General features: G+C 34.8%; 1 protein-coding gene across 3 annotated transcripts in view; it reads left to right on the forward strand.

Moving 5' to 3' along the window:
- The window catches only part of LOC139985349 (uncharacterized), a 119526-nt gene that overhangs the window by 27405 nt on the left and 75855 nt on the right, over nucleotides 1–16266 (forward strand). For 2 of the 3 annotated variants that reach the window (XM_071999726.1, XM_071999724.1), the window contains exon 2: nucleotides 1020–1068. The gene's annotated coding sequence lies outside the window, so the exon portion shown is untranslated. Of the gene's footprint in view, nucleotides 1–1019; nucleotides 1069–2169; nucleotides 2308–16266 lie in introns of those variants that run through there. The other variant, XM_071999725.1, reaches the window with a different exon arrangement.

Here is a 16266-nt window from a genome sequence, read left to right on the forward strand (position 1 = left end):
AGCGATATTAAATCGCCGATACGATCGAAACGTTTCTTTTCATAGAGTTTCAATCGGTTTCAATTATGGTCACAACATTCAATTTGCATTTAGATACTTTTACTGAAATAAGTAATAGTTTATGAACATTAATTCTTTTACAATGTAGTACGAGAGACGCTTCAGTGAAATAGTATTAGAAATTATATGTTTTTAGTGCTTCTGTATGCAACGTAATTATTAAAATGTATTGACTCGAAGAAGCAGAAAACGCGTCAGAAAAGACGTGACGATAAAAAATAATTATTCAGTAAGCTATTCTGTAAGCTCATTCTGAATTCTTTTCCTTTTACTGTCCACTAAACCGGTCAACGGTATTTCGTTCTAAAATTTTTAACGTTGAACATTCTTAAGAATTTTTAGTTGACTTGTCAATCTTAATTCTTGGACGATGTAATAACACGAAGCATACAAAATACATACTTTCAACATTTTATAGGCGATAAATATTAATAATGGTATTACGTATGATGAAATTTAAGACGTGAGATTTATAATCCTACATTGAACAACTTGAGTAAGTCTCTCTTGTACTGAACTGAGAGAGGAGTAATCTTATTAAGTAATATCTCCAACACTTGTGTGATTTTCCTCGTGAGAAAGGCTTAAGAAACTCACAGTACGTTATAAGATGGAACAATAAAATTTATTTTAAATATGCTACTAAAATCGCTTGATCGGTGAATAGCACAATCGAACAAGAATTTCAATGCTAATTTTCTTCGACACTTCTCTCACTTGGTTCTAAAAAAATGTCCAATTTATCTGAACTATCCATCGACTATCTGCGATCATTATCTTTTTTATACAGAAGTGTTTCTTATTTTTACTCATTTTGGTAAATCAACTTGGGTCGTATATATTCTTAAAAAATCGCTATCATTTGCATTTTCGCGAAAGTTGCGTGAAAACGGCTTAACCTGTTCTTACCCGGCGAACAAAACGATCGACCTAACAAACTCCGTTTCTTCTGTTTGCAGATCGTACAACGATTCGAGGCGGTGACCGAGCACGGCAAAACCACGCAAGGTAACACTGCTTTCACTTTATTTGTCATACCGTTTAAGCAATCGCAAAACACTGAAAAATCGCTGAATTATCCAACGATGCACGGGAAACGTTTCGCTAACGTAACGAAGCGGAAAAGAATCGTGGAACCTGACATAGAAGAGAAACATTCGGGTCAATTCACTGAGAAAAGAAAAAGCTGAAACTATTTTCGATTTCGGCCCGTGTTACATCATAATCGCGTAGAGTAATATCGTATAACGTTGACTCACTTCCGGTCGCTTTAGTTTAATATTCCGGCTGTGACGCACGCCCTTCCTCCGTTCATCCACGTCCCATCGGTAATGCGTTCGGTAAATATTCGAAGGCCGAGAAAGTAATTCATCAAAGTTAATTTATCAAACGAACCAACCGACCAATAAATCGTCAGACGACCACTCGTTTATCGACGATGAAAATTTCCTACATCGAATATTTTCAACCTTTTCATAGCATCAAGTCAAAGATTGAAGAATTTAGCAAATAAAACTAAATAGAACGAGTAAAAAGTAAGATCAAGTAAATGGCACTACCGACAAAAATACACAAGATGTTTTGCACACAGAAATTTTATAAGACTATACGCTAACTGACTATAGCTATATATCAAAGGAAATCATTGATACTATTATCATGTGTGAAGTTCTACATTATTTTACCTTATTTACGAATGAAATAAAATAAATGTAATTAAATGTTTTGCTATTATACAATACAAAGTAGAAAGCAAAAAAAAAAAAAAAAGTAGAAAGTGAAATTTCACCTATGGCAACCTTTAAGAATTAATTAAATGACAAAAGTAACTTGAATTCGAATATGTTATTTGAACTTTATGTTCATAAGAATTGAAGGTACTTGAATTCAAATTGTTCCGATGTGAAAGCAACTTGAATTCAAGAAATGTGACTCAATGTTCACGTTATGTGAGAATATGTTTCTGAATGGTGTGAAAAAACTGTAAGTACAATTCAAAGCAATGAATCACATGGTAATCGATAAAATAGCTAGACTTTCATAAGTAACATTTCGAGTCATTCTCGCTCGAAGGTGATAGGTTAACATGAATTTATGTATATTTCGTAGAATGATGGAATGCAAATATCGTTCTGAGTTCGATGATTTTTGGTATTCAGCCGAATGGAGGTCGACGATTAATCAATGAAGAAAGTTTCGTGTGAAAACTGTCGGCAACAACGATTTATTTTTCACGAGACCCGATTGGTAGTGTTTAGTGATATTTCTGGACCACTGTCAAGTTAATTGCACGGTTTTGAAATATGACAACTTGCGAACGACAATGGCATTCAGTATTATACTTAACCGATGTTTACGTAAAGTCTAGCTTTTCAACGCTGTTTCTTTGTACATATTAACGCTAAGAAGTATTAGTGTAACAAACAATAACAATGAAAGTCGACTAGTTTACTACGTTGAATGAACGCCAGGTCCATTAATCATCATCATTTTCTTGAATTTTGTGTGGAAAAATAAGCAAATACATTGTAGGAATCGTCGTTGAATTGTTTCATGAGTCATGAAAATTTTAGCATTGGTTAAATATTAAACAATTGAACATACAGAATTGTCCCATAGAATGGATGGCGATGAATGATTAATTGGAAGGGCGTCGAAATATGATTCCCAAACGTTTAATGCAGTTGATGTATCGTATTCCCAAATCGGTCCAAAATATTAATTCATACGAAATGAATCTGTATCATCGAATTTAGTTTCAGAAACAAATAATAATTTATACAAGGCAGCTGAACTTTCATCATACGAAATAAAAGTTGATATTCAAATTAGAATGAAATTCAAACTTTTTAAAGAAGATTCAAATTCACATACAAGTCGAAGTTCTCAAATTTCCAAGTTCAAATTTTCAAATCCAAATGAAAATTTTAATCAATCATCCTTAATGTTAATTGAATCAATCATTCAATTAAATCAAACGAATCATCATTTAGAAAAAAACTTCTACGAGCGCAAGAAATGCAAACAATGTAAATCTTGAATCGTTTATTAATAACTTCTTTTAATACCATTAAAAATTTTAATGTCCAAATTAAGTGCCAAAAATTGCCTGTGCCAAAATAGATCCAAAACTCTTGGAACGAGACCAAGGAAAATTCCAATTCGATTTCAAATTTAAATAAAAATGCATGTCAACAACAACTCATTCCTAAAGACTACTACAAGCGTGACAAACCCAAAATACGCAAACCTCAAGCACCTCGACGCGCCACATAATGTAAGCTCACAGCACATTACGTGTCCGCGCGCCAAACAACGTTCATCTTCCGCGTGTTTCCGCAGTAGCCGTGTTTCACAGCGATTTCGGCCGCGTCGCGTGTTCCTCAGAATTTTCATATTCCCTCGGTCTGCTTGTAATAAAAGACAATGAGAGTCAGCTTGGTCGTGCGTCCTGACAAAACTCGTGAAGCTGATTTATCGGCGCGTCACGAGGACGCGTTAGGCCGTCTGTCGACGTTCCTCGAGTTTCGAGCAACGGAACGTGTCGTAACGAGCCGGCATTCATGGTACAGCGAGAAGAACGGCCTTGCTACATTATTAGACACCGCGCGGCATTAGGCGTGCAACAAAAGCGGCGTGCACACGCTTCGATCGTGCCACGGATCTTTACACGCGTTGCTGTCGTTCAAATATCGATCTCAGTCGATTGTGGATTTTATTTATTTTTAACCTTCTATCGAGCTGTAACGAATAATTTTTAATGGACTTTGTTGATTGTATATTTGGAAGAAATTTATTGCATACTTACAGCAACAGTAACGATCGATTTGTTGCGTAACCTGCACGTCGAAGATGTTTCGTCCCGGCATCGAAGCCTTGGAATTAGTATTCATACAAACACATATGTATAATGCAGTGACTCGCGAAAGTATTTGAACAGTTACCATAGGCGATTTTTACGAATATATATTATGTGTGATATACGACATTTTTTGAAACTTTGTTTGCATTGTACAAGACAGGACTATCGCTATAATAATAATAATATTTTATAACAATCCGGAAATACGTGTAGGAGTTGCAAAGCGTTCATTGGAAATATACACTTGTAAAATTAGCGTATAGCATGAATGCTGATCTTAAACATACAATTTGTGCTAAAGATAGTCTCGCTAAATAATCTGGCTTATTAATATAGTAAATAATTGATAATTAATACAAGATAGGTAATTGTTCAGGTAGTTCAATGATTTTTGCAAAGTATAAATACCTAATAACATCTATATACATTTTCGGATTCGTTTCAAATTTTTATAAATATAATATTACCAATATAAACCGTAGCCGTGTCTCGCTTGTTGTGTTAATGAGATTTCAAAATGTTTCATACAACATGCAGTTTCAGTAAGCAGTTTCTACGAGTATTAGAATATTTCCGTGAGCCACTGTACATTCATAAGAGGTGTTATGCAAGTGTTAGAATGCTTTCGTCAGTCTGTGTATACTTGCACTAAATGTCTAGTAACTCTTATGTACATGCATTTTTAATTGTGTTTAAAGCTCTAATGTAGTTGTAATAGTTGTTTCTCGATATATTAAGGCTGTTCCTATGAACGACACTGTACGTAACCAACCATACTAATATTAGCACCGTTTGACTCACCACGGTGATTTTCCTGTACCAATACAACTTTTCATATGTTTCACCACGCTCATGAATTTTTGCTCTTGCGGCCTCTAGATGGAAGTGAAAAATACCATCTGGAGCCAGGCCAATCGGACTATTCGCAGAGCAAGTGGCATAAATAGCTTTGTTGTCCGGTGAACGAGACGGTGCGTTAAGTATCTTGTCCGCGGAACGGGAGCTCGTTTTCCGCGTGGAGAGTAAATTACGTCAACGGTTGTAATAACGTTTTGGTATCCCAGAATGACATTTTAATGACTTTCTTTTGAATTTCTGAAATTTTATGTGAACTCTTTGCAACGACATTTAACACGACAAAATTAGTAATAGTCGATATCACAACTTTACACTTTAAATATGTTTCGATTTTACAAGATTATAAAAGAGACATTAAAAAGTTTGCAATCTACGAGAATGATTAACCTCGTCATAATATTTAGTAGATAAAACGATTATTTACTTAGGTTCCACATTTTAAATATCAATTCGCATAAATATTTGCCTTCTATTCGTCAATGACCATTGTCGCTCCTAATTCTCTTCCAATAATCTTAAAACTCAAAAAAAAAAAAAATAAAAAATAAAAAATAAATATTTTGCCCTAGGAGCTGTAATAAGTTGGAATATACTACATAAAGTTTAATTTTCCCAAAATATCGTATGAAGATACAATTTTAATAAATACCTTCACCCCTTTTTTAAACATTGCTATCTGAGTTATTAACATTGTGAACAATTTTTTAGTCCACAAAATTTATCTTCTTTTAATCACTTCAAAATATCTGGTAACGTTGACACTCAACGTGTTAACTAAGAACTTCCATCGAAAGAACAATACAGATATTCTGAAACGATACCTCAGCTATCCACCCAAATGACCGTCTCTATTCACGACCACGACCAGCAGTAAACAACAGGCTACAGTAAGACACATACATACTGCTTCTGCTTGTGTTGCCATTTGTTACTAAATGATCGACGTTAATCGTCTTTATCCGCGTCGTAAAACTTACCCTTGGGAGAGTTCACAAGTTGCTAGGAGTACGCGCGTGAAAACGGTTTACGAGCGGTTTTTCACGCGAGGAACCGGTCGTTTCCCGTTTCGCAGAGACGACGGCCCATTCACAGCGACGCGGTCGGTCACTCGGTCGAGCGTGGTATTCCTGGGGTGACACACACCGCGCCGTCACCCCGACGGAGACGAGGCCTTCTCTATTTATAAATGTGGGTCGACGTGGCTGCGCAGCCGGCTCGTTTCGTCATTATTACGAGTCCGCGCGGAAACCGGCTATTCTCCTCTTTCTTTCTATCGCTCTATCCAACTCGCGGGCTTCGATGCATACCGCGGCAGAATGACGATTAATTGGCTCGACGCCTGGAATAGGGCGATTGTTAATCGTCTCGCGACTGTTAATCGTCTCGCGACTATCGCTTCTTCATTTCGTTTGAGGAAAGGAAAAACGTTGGGAATTTTTGTAAACTCGATGAATTTCCATGAATTTTGATCGAAGGAAGGAAGATTTGTTATAATTAGACTGTGGATATGTTTATGCAAATTCCCATCCTTTTTTTAGATATATTTTTGATCGCCTCGCGACTACTGTTTCTCGATTTCGTTTGAGAAGAGGAGAAACGTTGGGCATTTTTGTAAATTCGATGAATTTTGGTGAATTCAGATTATGGAAGGAAGATTTGTCATAGTCAGGCTGTAGGTATTTTTGAAAATTTATTTCTTTATTGAGCAGGCCGATCGCTGGTACTGTTTCTCGATTTTGTTTGAGAAAAGGAGAAATGTTGGGAATTTTCATATGTTTGATGGGTGAAGTCTGGCACGAGTATAACGTATTTATGAATAAATTATAATGTTATTATAAATTTGTGCTTTCGACTTTCTAAATGTTGCTCTTTGTTACCATAAATGGATGAAGTGAAAGTGTCACCTTTATTGTAGATTTTTCTGATCTTTGCGGGATATTTATCATCTATTATCGGAATATTATTCGCGATATTGTCGTTCAGCATTTAAAACTTCCAAGATGTAGCTTGTAGAATATCTCTTCTATCATACCTGTCACGTTGCCTTTTTGTTGCCATTATAAACAAATGATAGAAAATCCTTTACTGTTACATAAAACAAACTTGTATCCTAACTGCAAAAAGATACAGGAACTCCGCTTCAAAGGACAAGATATTTCTTGCCGCAGACAACCTCGATCGATCCGACTCTTTTACGCCGTATACGTGTCATGCTACTTCGAACTTCTCTTTCAACACTAATATCGACCGTATCACCTCGTTTGTGCACCATACATAGATATGAACCATATTTACGAGGTATATAGAAATTTTATGAAATTCGCCATCGAATCTGTCTAGACGCGAGACAAGTATAATAAAGAAGTAAATTACCAACTGAAATTTTTCGAATTCAGCATATTCCATTTACCTTTTCCTATCAAAAAACACATAGCAATCATTGTACAATTTAACAGCCTTCTTCGAATAATGGCTCTCCGTGAAATTTTGTTGACACGTTGAATACGAATGTTGAATGAATTTACTATAACGTACTATAAATTTGTAAATGTACTATAAATTTCAATTTTTACAAAATAGTCACTGTTATTTAAACAATTCACATTGTCGGGCATTTCTCAATCCATGAAATTTATCTCATTTTAATCATTGTAAAAAATTTAGTACAAAGTATACATTTATAATAAAGTAGAGCCCTGATGATCATCATAGCTGTCAACTGTTGAATGTTTCTTAAACATCGATTTCTCTGTTGCTCTGAGTTATCGATTCTCAGGCAATTTTGACTTACATGTAGAAATTTAAAAAAGACACGAAAGGAAAGTTTTTCATTAGATTAAAACGTTTCAGTCATCAGTATCCATTACTATATACACGGCTAATTCGACCATTAGGATGTCATCGTTCCATTCCATTTGAAATCACGACAGGGGACTCGCAAATACAATTAAACTGGCTTGGCGCGGAATTCGCGGATAGATCGCAAGGTCGATTTCTTGAATGGCTTGGCATTATAGAGGAGAGACATCCGCTGTTCCGTTCCGTTCGTTAAGCTCGTAGAAGCTCGATTAGAACGGCGAGAATGTATGTATATACATCAATCCGTTAGCGCAGCCTTGGTCGTGGAACGGTCTTTTATTTTTAGAAAATTATTGGTCCGCCCTGTAAACAAGAAACTGATACTCTGTTTATCTCTACAGTGAGCAACCGCGTTCCCTCGCCTAGTTCTGTTCATCGTAGATTCTTTAGCGACCTATTGGATTATTTCAGAATCGATTGAACCCTTTGCTATTCGAAAATACCATGGCACAATCAATTGACAACTCTATCACGCTTTTGCAGGCAAGTTTTTTGAATTAAAGATTTTTTATTAAAAGAAACATTATAAATTTCTATGAATTATATTATAATTACATATAATGCGATACTTTTCTTTCTTTCTCTCTTTTCTTTTCTTGTTATCCGTGAAAATAATAATAAAGTGTTAACATTTTTCTGAAGGTTAATTTTTGGAATTATTGGATTAATTGATAGGTGAAGAAAAATAAGTTTGCGCATATTGGTATATAAATTCCAAAAATTAATATTCTATTCTAGTGTTTCTTTGGTAAAAAAAAAAGACGATTCGTTTGGTAAAAATGTTCTTTCTTATTGTCGAGCGTAATAAAAAATTATAAACTTAATTTTAAGCATTCGAAAAAATTGCGTGGGACCGACAGAAGATGACAGAAGTTGACAAAGCTTAAAGAAAGGAAGGCCAAACTTTCCATCCTTTGTTTCAGCATTTTTGCTTGCGAACGCTTTGTCTGGACAGAACGATGCTTGTTGATCCTCGAGTACGTGGCAGTGTTTAGATCTTATTTTTGGAGGCACGTTCGAGTATGACATCGAAAGAGAATAACAAAACTGTAAAATATCGGGATCGTTCTCTGCATCTTTCTAGAACCAGTCTAAGCAGTGTCATACCGAATGCGAAAGAAACCATCAAATGTTACCACACTATAACTTCTTCGGCTTTATTTCTCTTATAAATAACATACACGTCTCTAGAGAAACGAAAAACAACGAAATTTCTGATTTCACATTTTCTCATAATATCACTAATGATTAAAACCAATCACAATAACGTTTATATTCTTACATATTAACACAATTCGTTACCAAAATATTATTTATCGTACAAGTTTCAAGGTAGCTTGCATAATATTGTTTCCAAAAGTTCCGAAAGTGACTCATCGACCGAGATTCGTTGAAAAACGAGGAAAACGCCGCGTGTTTTCAGTTCGACGTCGAGACGGTACAGAACGGAATGTGTATTCGTGACATTTGAAGGGGTGTCTTAAATTAAAACGATGGCAGGGCGGTCTGGGCTGGCAGCAGCTACGAAAGAACACGGCGATTGCCACATCGACTTTTTGGCAGTGGCCATTCTCGAGTTCTCGTTCGCCTTCTTTTTTCTCTGCTCTTGTTTGACATCCAGCCTTTACGATGTATATACAATATGTATACAATATAAATACACAATATACATGTGTAACCTAGGTATATATATAGCATACAATCTAACATATGTGTATACATAAATATGTATTTAAACGATTTAGCCGTCGTTTAGCGGTCGAATGTTGCTTTTTTTCCAAAAACTACTATATTTTGAACGCAGCACGTTTATTCGCGGTCTTGAGCGTTTCCAGTGACGCGAAATCGTTGCGTCGTTCGCTCGAGTTTTTACGAGCCAGCCTGCTATATTTTGCTCGAGACGCGGACAATATGCTTCTTATCTTTAGCACGAATTTGCTTTAAACGAACTAGAGACTTCGGAGGAAAAAGAGAATATGCCGCTTGAAAAAAAAAAAAAAAAAACAATTTTGTCTGAACTTTAGAGAAGGCAAAAGGCGGTGCTGTTGCGAATTGGTTTTCACGGATGGAGAACGAGATACGATAACTTTGGACTGTTGACGATAATTGGTTACTGTGTTCGTGTTAATATTTATGTATTTGCTAATTTTAACGCATTGAGTATACACGAACGAAATTAGGTCTTGCAAATTTGTATTTCGGCGAAGTTTTTACAGAGGGACAAATTTACGGAATTGATTTCGTTTGTATTTGCAATTCTGTAGAATTAAAGTAGTATCTGTGTCTAATTAATTTTTCGGTTAAATTTTCTTAAGAGTATACATATAAAATTTGCCATTTTTCTTTGTTTCATATCTTTTTGTTGTTAAATTTGTTGTTTCTTCCTCTTTACCACTTTTCATTAAAAATATTTGTTTCTTCGGAGTTACGTAAGTCAAACTTTATTGACAATTTTCTATCATAATAGCTACTTTTGTGACAAACATAGTCTATCCTAGATGAAAAATATATGTAATAAATAATACTGGGATCAGAAATCGAATTTGTATTAATAAATCCATGTTCCATTCCATTGAAGCTTAAATCTCACTGACAAATTACTACGATTTAGTCATTTTCTAACTTATAAAAATTCATATTTTACTCGACTACTGTTGGATCTCAATTCAGAATCGCTATTTTTATCCAACAATGAAGCTAAAGGAAGCTTGCCAACGATCGAAGCATCGATCTTTCAAGATAGCAACACGAGGAAATCTCTCATGGACGAGTTTATCGCGGCAGATGATTATTGTCGGATTAATCAAATAAAAACATCGAAGTGTCAGTCGTGCAATCGAATTTATTAGACGCCCGGAAAAAGAAATTCAAGGACGCGGATAGAACGGCAGAGGGGACAGGTTATAACGTAACCTTGTAAATTACGCTATCGTTACGTCGACGACGATTATGCCGTCGCGTTAAATAATCATCGGCCCAGCACGAACACGCTTGGTTTCAAGGTTACTGAAACACGAGTTCCTGGACCCTTCCATAATCGGAAATTAGGAGGCGGACTGATTACAGACACTGTTACGGGTCAAAGCACCGTGTTCGGTTACGTCTTGACGATCGATCCTCTCGCGATATTTGACCTCGTCGATCGAGACCGGCGTTCATAATCGTTTCTATCTTATTGTTAACAGATCGTCAAGGATTAATAGATTATGAAGACTGTTTCAGTTATTTGTCATGTGTCGTTCGTAAAGCGATAATAAAAATTAATAAATGGGATATAAATTGGGCGCTATACAATTAGAAACATTTAATAAAAGACTAGAAAGATATAAGACTATAAATATAAAAGAATATAAGGAATTCTGTTAAAGTATCCCAATTATTTTGCACGTTATTTGTGATTTTTATCTCAACGATATAAGAAAATTACACTTCTACTGGAAACTTCTGACAAATATTGTATATCATCTTACCATTGTTTAATACGTTTATCGTAAATTTTAAATTATCTCATAATTCAGGTTAGATAACGTCTAAGACACTCTATGTTTTCCAGAAACTATAGAAAACCACAAAACATCTCGTCTCAGAGAAAAATTACTGCAACAGGCTGAAAATTTATTGTTTAACTTGTCGTTCACTTTTCGTTTACGATTATCACTTGCCGTCAAACTATTTTACGTAATGATGATTTCTCAGTTTGAGTATAATATTCAGCAGATATAACATTGAATACAAGGAGAAAAATTTCCATTCGAATATAAATGTTTACACAATTGGAAGATGAAACCTTGCAGACATAGGCAAGGAAAAACGTACGAGGCGATGACTATGAGGTACGAGAAATCACGGGAGTTTAATCTATTTGGCGCGCAAAATAAATCATTTTTTCGCGATGATAACGAAGCAAGTCCGATTACTGCTTTTCAATAAGAATTAACTAATCAATTCCATGCTCGTTGACAGCTCGAAAAATCATATCCAGTTAATTTTAGCGATCGAATCTATCGCTCTCTTTTCCTATATTCCCTTTCTCGTTCGTCATTCTCTTTATCGACTGTGGACCGAGATTGACTAGAAATATATCTCGATATTGCCGAGTATTTTCCGACAGAACGCAGAAAAATGATAAATTATTTATTGAAATATTGTTTCGATTTTAATAGAAATACCTGTTTATTCATTTTCCGATATGCTAATTGTTAGTCTTATGAATTTTGATTTTTTTAAAGATCAGTTATAATTTGAAAGATTGATTATTCAAATTATATTAATTATTAGTAATTTAATATTACGAGTATTAAACTCGCGGTCGATTCTATTTAATATATCGATATTTATAATCCAGAATTTTACGAATCTCTTCTTTAGAAAACTTCCATAAAAGTGTCATTTCTTCGAATAGAAATTAATATCACAACCCTATCGTTTTATTTGCTCGTATTCAGATACGAAGAAACGGTTCAGGCTGATGAGAAGCCGAAACGTCGAGAATTGGAAAACTGGAAGCGGCTCGTAGGAAAATCAAAGCAAACGAAACGGTCATCCGTATTTAATCGATCAAAACAGTTTCACTGGTGTCGACTGACCCACTAATAGTAAAAGCTCGGGCTGACGCGAGTATGTCGCGCTCAATGTTTCATCGCTCGAAGGCCGATCAATCGTCGATCGATTATTGCCAGGATTATACCGACAATCGGCGGTCGCTGAAAAGGAAAACACAGGGAACAGAAATCGATTAGAAACTAGACGAACGGCTTCGTTTGAACAGAACCGTGTCGAATTTTACAGTTTCCTCTTGTTACCCAGAGAAACAAGCCGAACGATGCCTCCATTGTTCCAACATCGCGTTCCTCCGTTTCGTTAACAACGATAATCGCGATCGAACCTTTGCTCGTCTCGAATCGTCGGTTACTTTGTTCCTCTACCATCGAATAAAGTCCATTTTTCCCCGGAACAATTAAACTCGTTGTTCTAAGAAACGCGTTAAGCCTGGGTGATTGATCGTTAATCGAGGATCGAAATATTTATGACCATCGTTGAGGTGTCAACCATGATAGATCTCGATTATCTCATCCTTTGTTTCCATGAATCTCGCCTTCCACGACGTTTATCAGTGAATGAATATGTTATAAAGGCTAAAAATATATAATCGTCCCTTATGCAGCACGATGTTTACTTTGTTGCAAAGTTATTCGTGTCGGTAGCAAAAGGAGGAAGAGATAATAATAGGAATGTACAGGGTGTTATACAGTGGCATGTATTTTTTCTTTGTGCCTTTCTTTATCTTTCATACGTTAAGCTTTATAAAGTTGAAGTTAGGACATCTTTTAAACCAAGCACCTTTGGACACAAGTCCAAGAATATTTTTATAATATATCCAACACATTTCTTTTTCATTTTCTTGTAAAGAACGTATTTCTGTTTTTGTGTATTAATTATCGTACTCAAGTAAAATGTCCGTGCAATCTGTCATTAAAAAATCCGACAATTTATAACGAATTATAATTGAATGTTTCCAAACAAGTCTTAATTGTGTCTAAAGATTATTTATAATATATTGACTAAATAGATCGTCTAAAGCCTTAATCATTTGAATATTTATTAACTGCAATGTCGAATATTGAAAGTTGAAAGACTGCACGATCAAAGTTTCTGTCGTCCATTATTTATTACGTCTTGATGGTATAAACCATAAATTCTCGTCAAAATGCGTTTCAATAACGAACATCGAACGAAACACAACGACTCTAACATAGGTATCGTTGAATTATTCAAAATCACAACTGATATTACGTAATAGCAGTGTAATAGGTTTCGCTGCGATCGTACGCTTCTTCGAGCGTGGGTTGCTTTCTGATAACCTACGTGCCAATCGATAGTCGCATTCCTATAGTTCACAGCTCGATCGAATGTGTAACTGTTTATTACACTCGTTTTACACCTTCGACAAATTTTTAACTAGCCTTGTAAAAAAAAGTAAGGATGAAAATTTCATCGAACGGAAATATTCGAAATATTATTAAGGATGGAAAAGTTTGCAAAGATATTTTACTTGATCTCGCTTTTTTTTTTATAAAAAAAACAATAAAGCTTTCCTTAAATGAATCACTTGCTCGATAAAAAGTTTTGTGTGCATCGGAAATAATAATGCTATAGTTAATACCAATTTTATTTTTTGCAGTAGTAATAATTGGATCGTGGTTTTTATGCAAATTCATATTTTTGGTAATATAATTAAGAAAATAGCATCTTGGTGGAACATTGTTTTTCCTGGTAGTTATTATAGAAAGCGCTATAATTTGAATATTTTACATATTTTTTCATATCATGTACATTCTATGCAATTTTGCATTTTCAAATCTCCTATAAGTGTATAAAAGTCCGTAGGCTAATAATAATATATGATTTTCTCAGAACGTTAGCTATTCACGTGATAGAAGAATTGGGATATTATACTCAATTTGCAACACATTAACCCAGCATCCTGGGTTCCGAAGAGGTCAGGCGCTAGCACGTGACGAAAGGAATCAAAACAGCGAGCAAACGTACAATTCCACGGTCACGTTAACGGAACTGACGCAAACGCGAGCGATGATTACGAATTCAATTAGAGTCTACTCTTTTCTTTTTTTTTTTTTTTTTTTTCTCTCGTCGAACAACGGAAACTTTTTATCCACGACGCATTTGCGTGTCTCTCCTCGATGTTCGAGGTTCGGTCATAACCAAACCGCCGGTCTTGTTAGGCTTCCATCATTTCGTTAAGCAATCTGGATGATTGGATGACTCGGTAGGTCATGATTAACGAAATCTTTTTTGTAATTTATAGTCTTCGTCTCGTTGCCGAAGACAGACCACCTCGTTTAATTTATTCATATCGTGAGAGGACGCGCTAAGTGAAAGTTATCTCACATTGAGAGGAAAAAAGAAAAGGAAAACAAAAAGAAAGAGAAGAATTATTCTTTGCAAAAAGCATTATGGAATTATATTTTGCACTAAATTTCATTTACATATTTCTTCTACTATATGGGCATCCTTTAGTGAGAAAGCTATTTAAATGTAAAAAACAGATATTGTAAAAAGTTAAACCGCGAAAATGCTTCTTTCGTTTATAGAAACAGATAATCAATTTTGTGTTATACAATGGCCAGTGTTTTAACAGGCAAATGCTTACATGTGTAAATTCAACTAATTATATTATGAAAAGTTTTATTTCTATTTTTATATATATAGACAATTTATCAAATGTCTTTGTATGGACAAATTGTAAAGTATCCAGGAAGAGAAAATAATATTTTTTTCTATGGTGTAAGGTTTGAAAATATAATTTTTATACTTTCAAGCGTTATGAATATAGAATGAGTTGCAGATTTTTAATTGAATTGTAAGCTGAATTAAATTGAATTTGATATTTCCCTATTTATGTAGTCGACACTGTATGTATAATATTGTTTTAAGTTTACGATAACTGTTGCTGCATAGTTTACTGCTCCGTTGCACACTGACTGATTTATTTTGAATACCTCTGAACTTCCGAGCATGACTTAAACACACGAAACCAGGAACGGAGATTGACGTTTTATCTGAATCGTACTGACACAGATTGACCTTTGAATATTATAAAATTTCACAGTATATAATAGTGAAACAAGATTTAGTCATACGTTGACAGATAGATCAAAAGTTTGCTTTCAGATTTCATGTATTCTTTTAATTTGTTAGAGATAACTCGACGAAATCAAGTGGTCGTTTTTGTTTAATACATTTAATGGGCTGATTTTGAGAATCTTTATCTTCCGTATTGCATAAGTAATACAAGCTTACTCATTTTGAAACCCTGACCATCTGTAAATATGTCGAATGTTTTTATTGTTTCAATCTTACGTAAAATGATATCCTTGTTAAAAGACAAACAGGATGTCCTTCCTCCCAGCAACGAGTAATTTACTTTCTTTTTAAAAGTAAACTGTACAAGATTTTTTAAAGACACCCATTTCTTTAAAGAATATGTTAACAAATAAATAAAGTATATAAAATAGTTTATCGTTAAAAATTCATTGGTACATTACATATTAATTATATGGCATATTTGTCAATCTTTCCTTAAAAAACGAAAAATGATTAAAAAGAACGTCTTCATATCACGATAGATATTTACAAGTGGACCAAAAACGTGTTACATTGATGGTTTGCTTTCCACATTTCTGTGATACGAAGTGTAACACTTTATCGATCGACTACAATGCCGGTCAGATAAAAGAAAATATATACAAGAGTTACAAAATATTCCTATCAGCTTTTTTGTAAAGTCGTAACTCTGTTACGTATGCGTATAAATTTCCTGAGATTTAATGAGCAGATTCGAAACGAACATTGCAATTTGCGTGACACAAGGAAACGCAATTAATTGTCGTTTGCTTCTGTCGAATGTTGTTCGTATCGTTTCGGAGTATTAGCCGATTGTTACCTAACCATCACGCAACCGGAAAACGAAGAGTAAAATTATATAACACAATTACAAAAAGGAAGGCGAAATCGTGACTTAACATATCAACATCTGCCGATGTCCCTTTGTAAACAACTGCAAAACGAGTGACATCGCTCGTTGTGCTCTAAACAATAAAACAAAG

This window comes from Bombus fervidus, chromosome 3 (assembly GCF_041682495.2).
Source record: "Bombus fervidus isolate BK054 chromosome 3, iyBomFerv1, whole genome shotgun sequence".
NCBI lineage: Eukaryota > Metazoa > Arthropoda > Insecta > Hymenoptera > Apidae > Bombus > Bombus fervidus.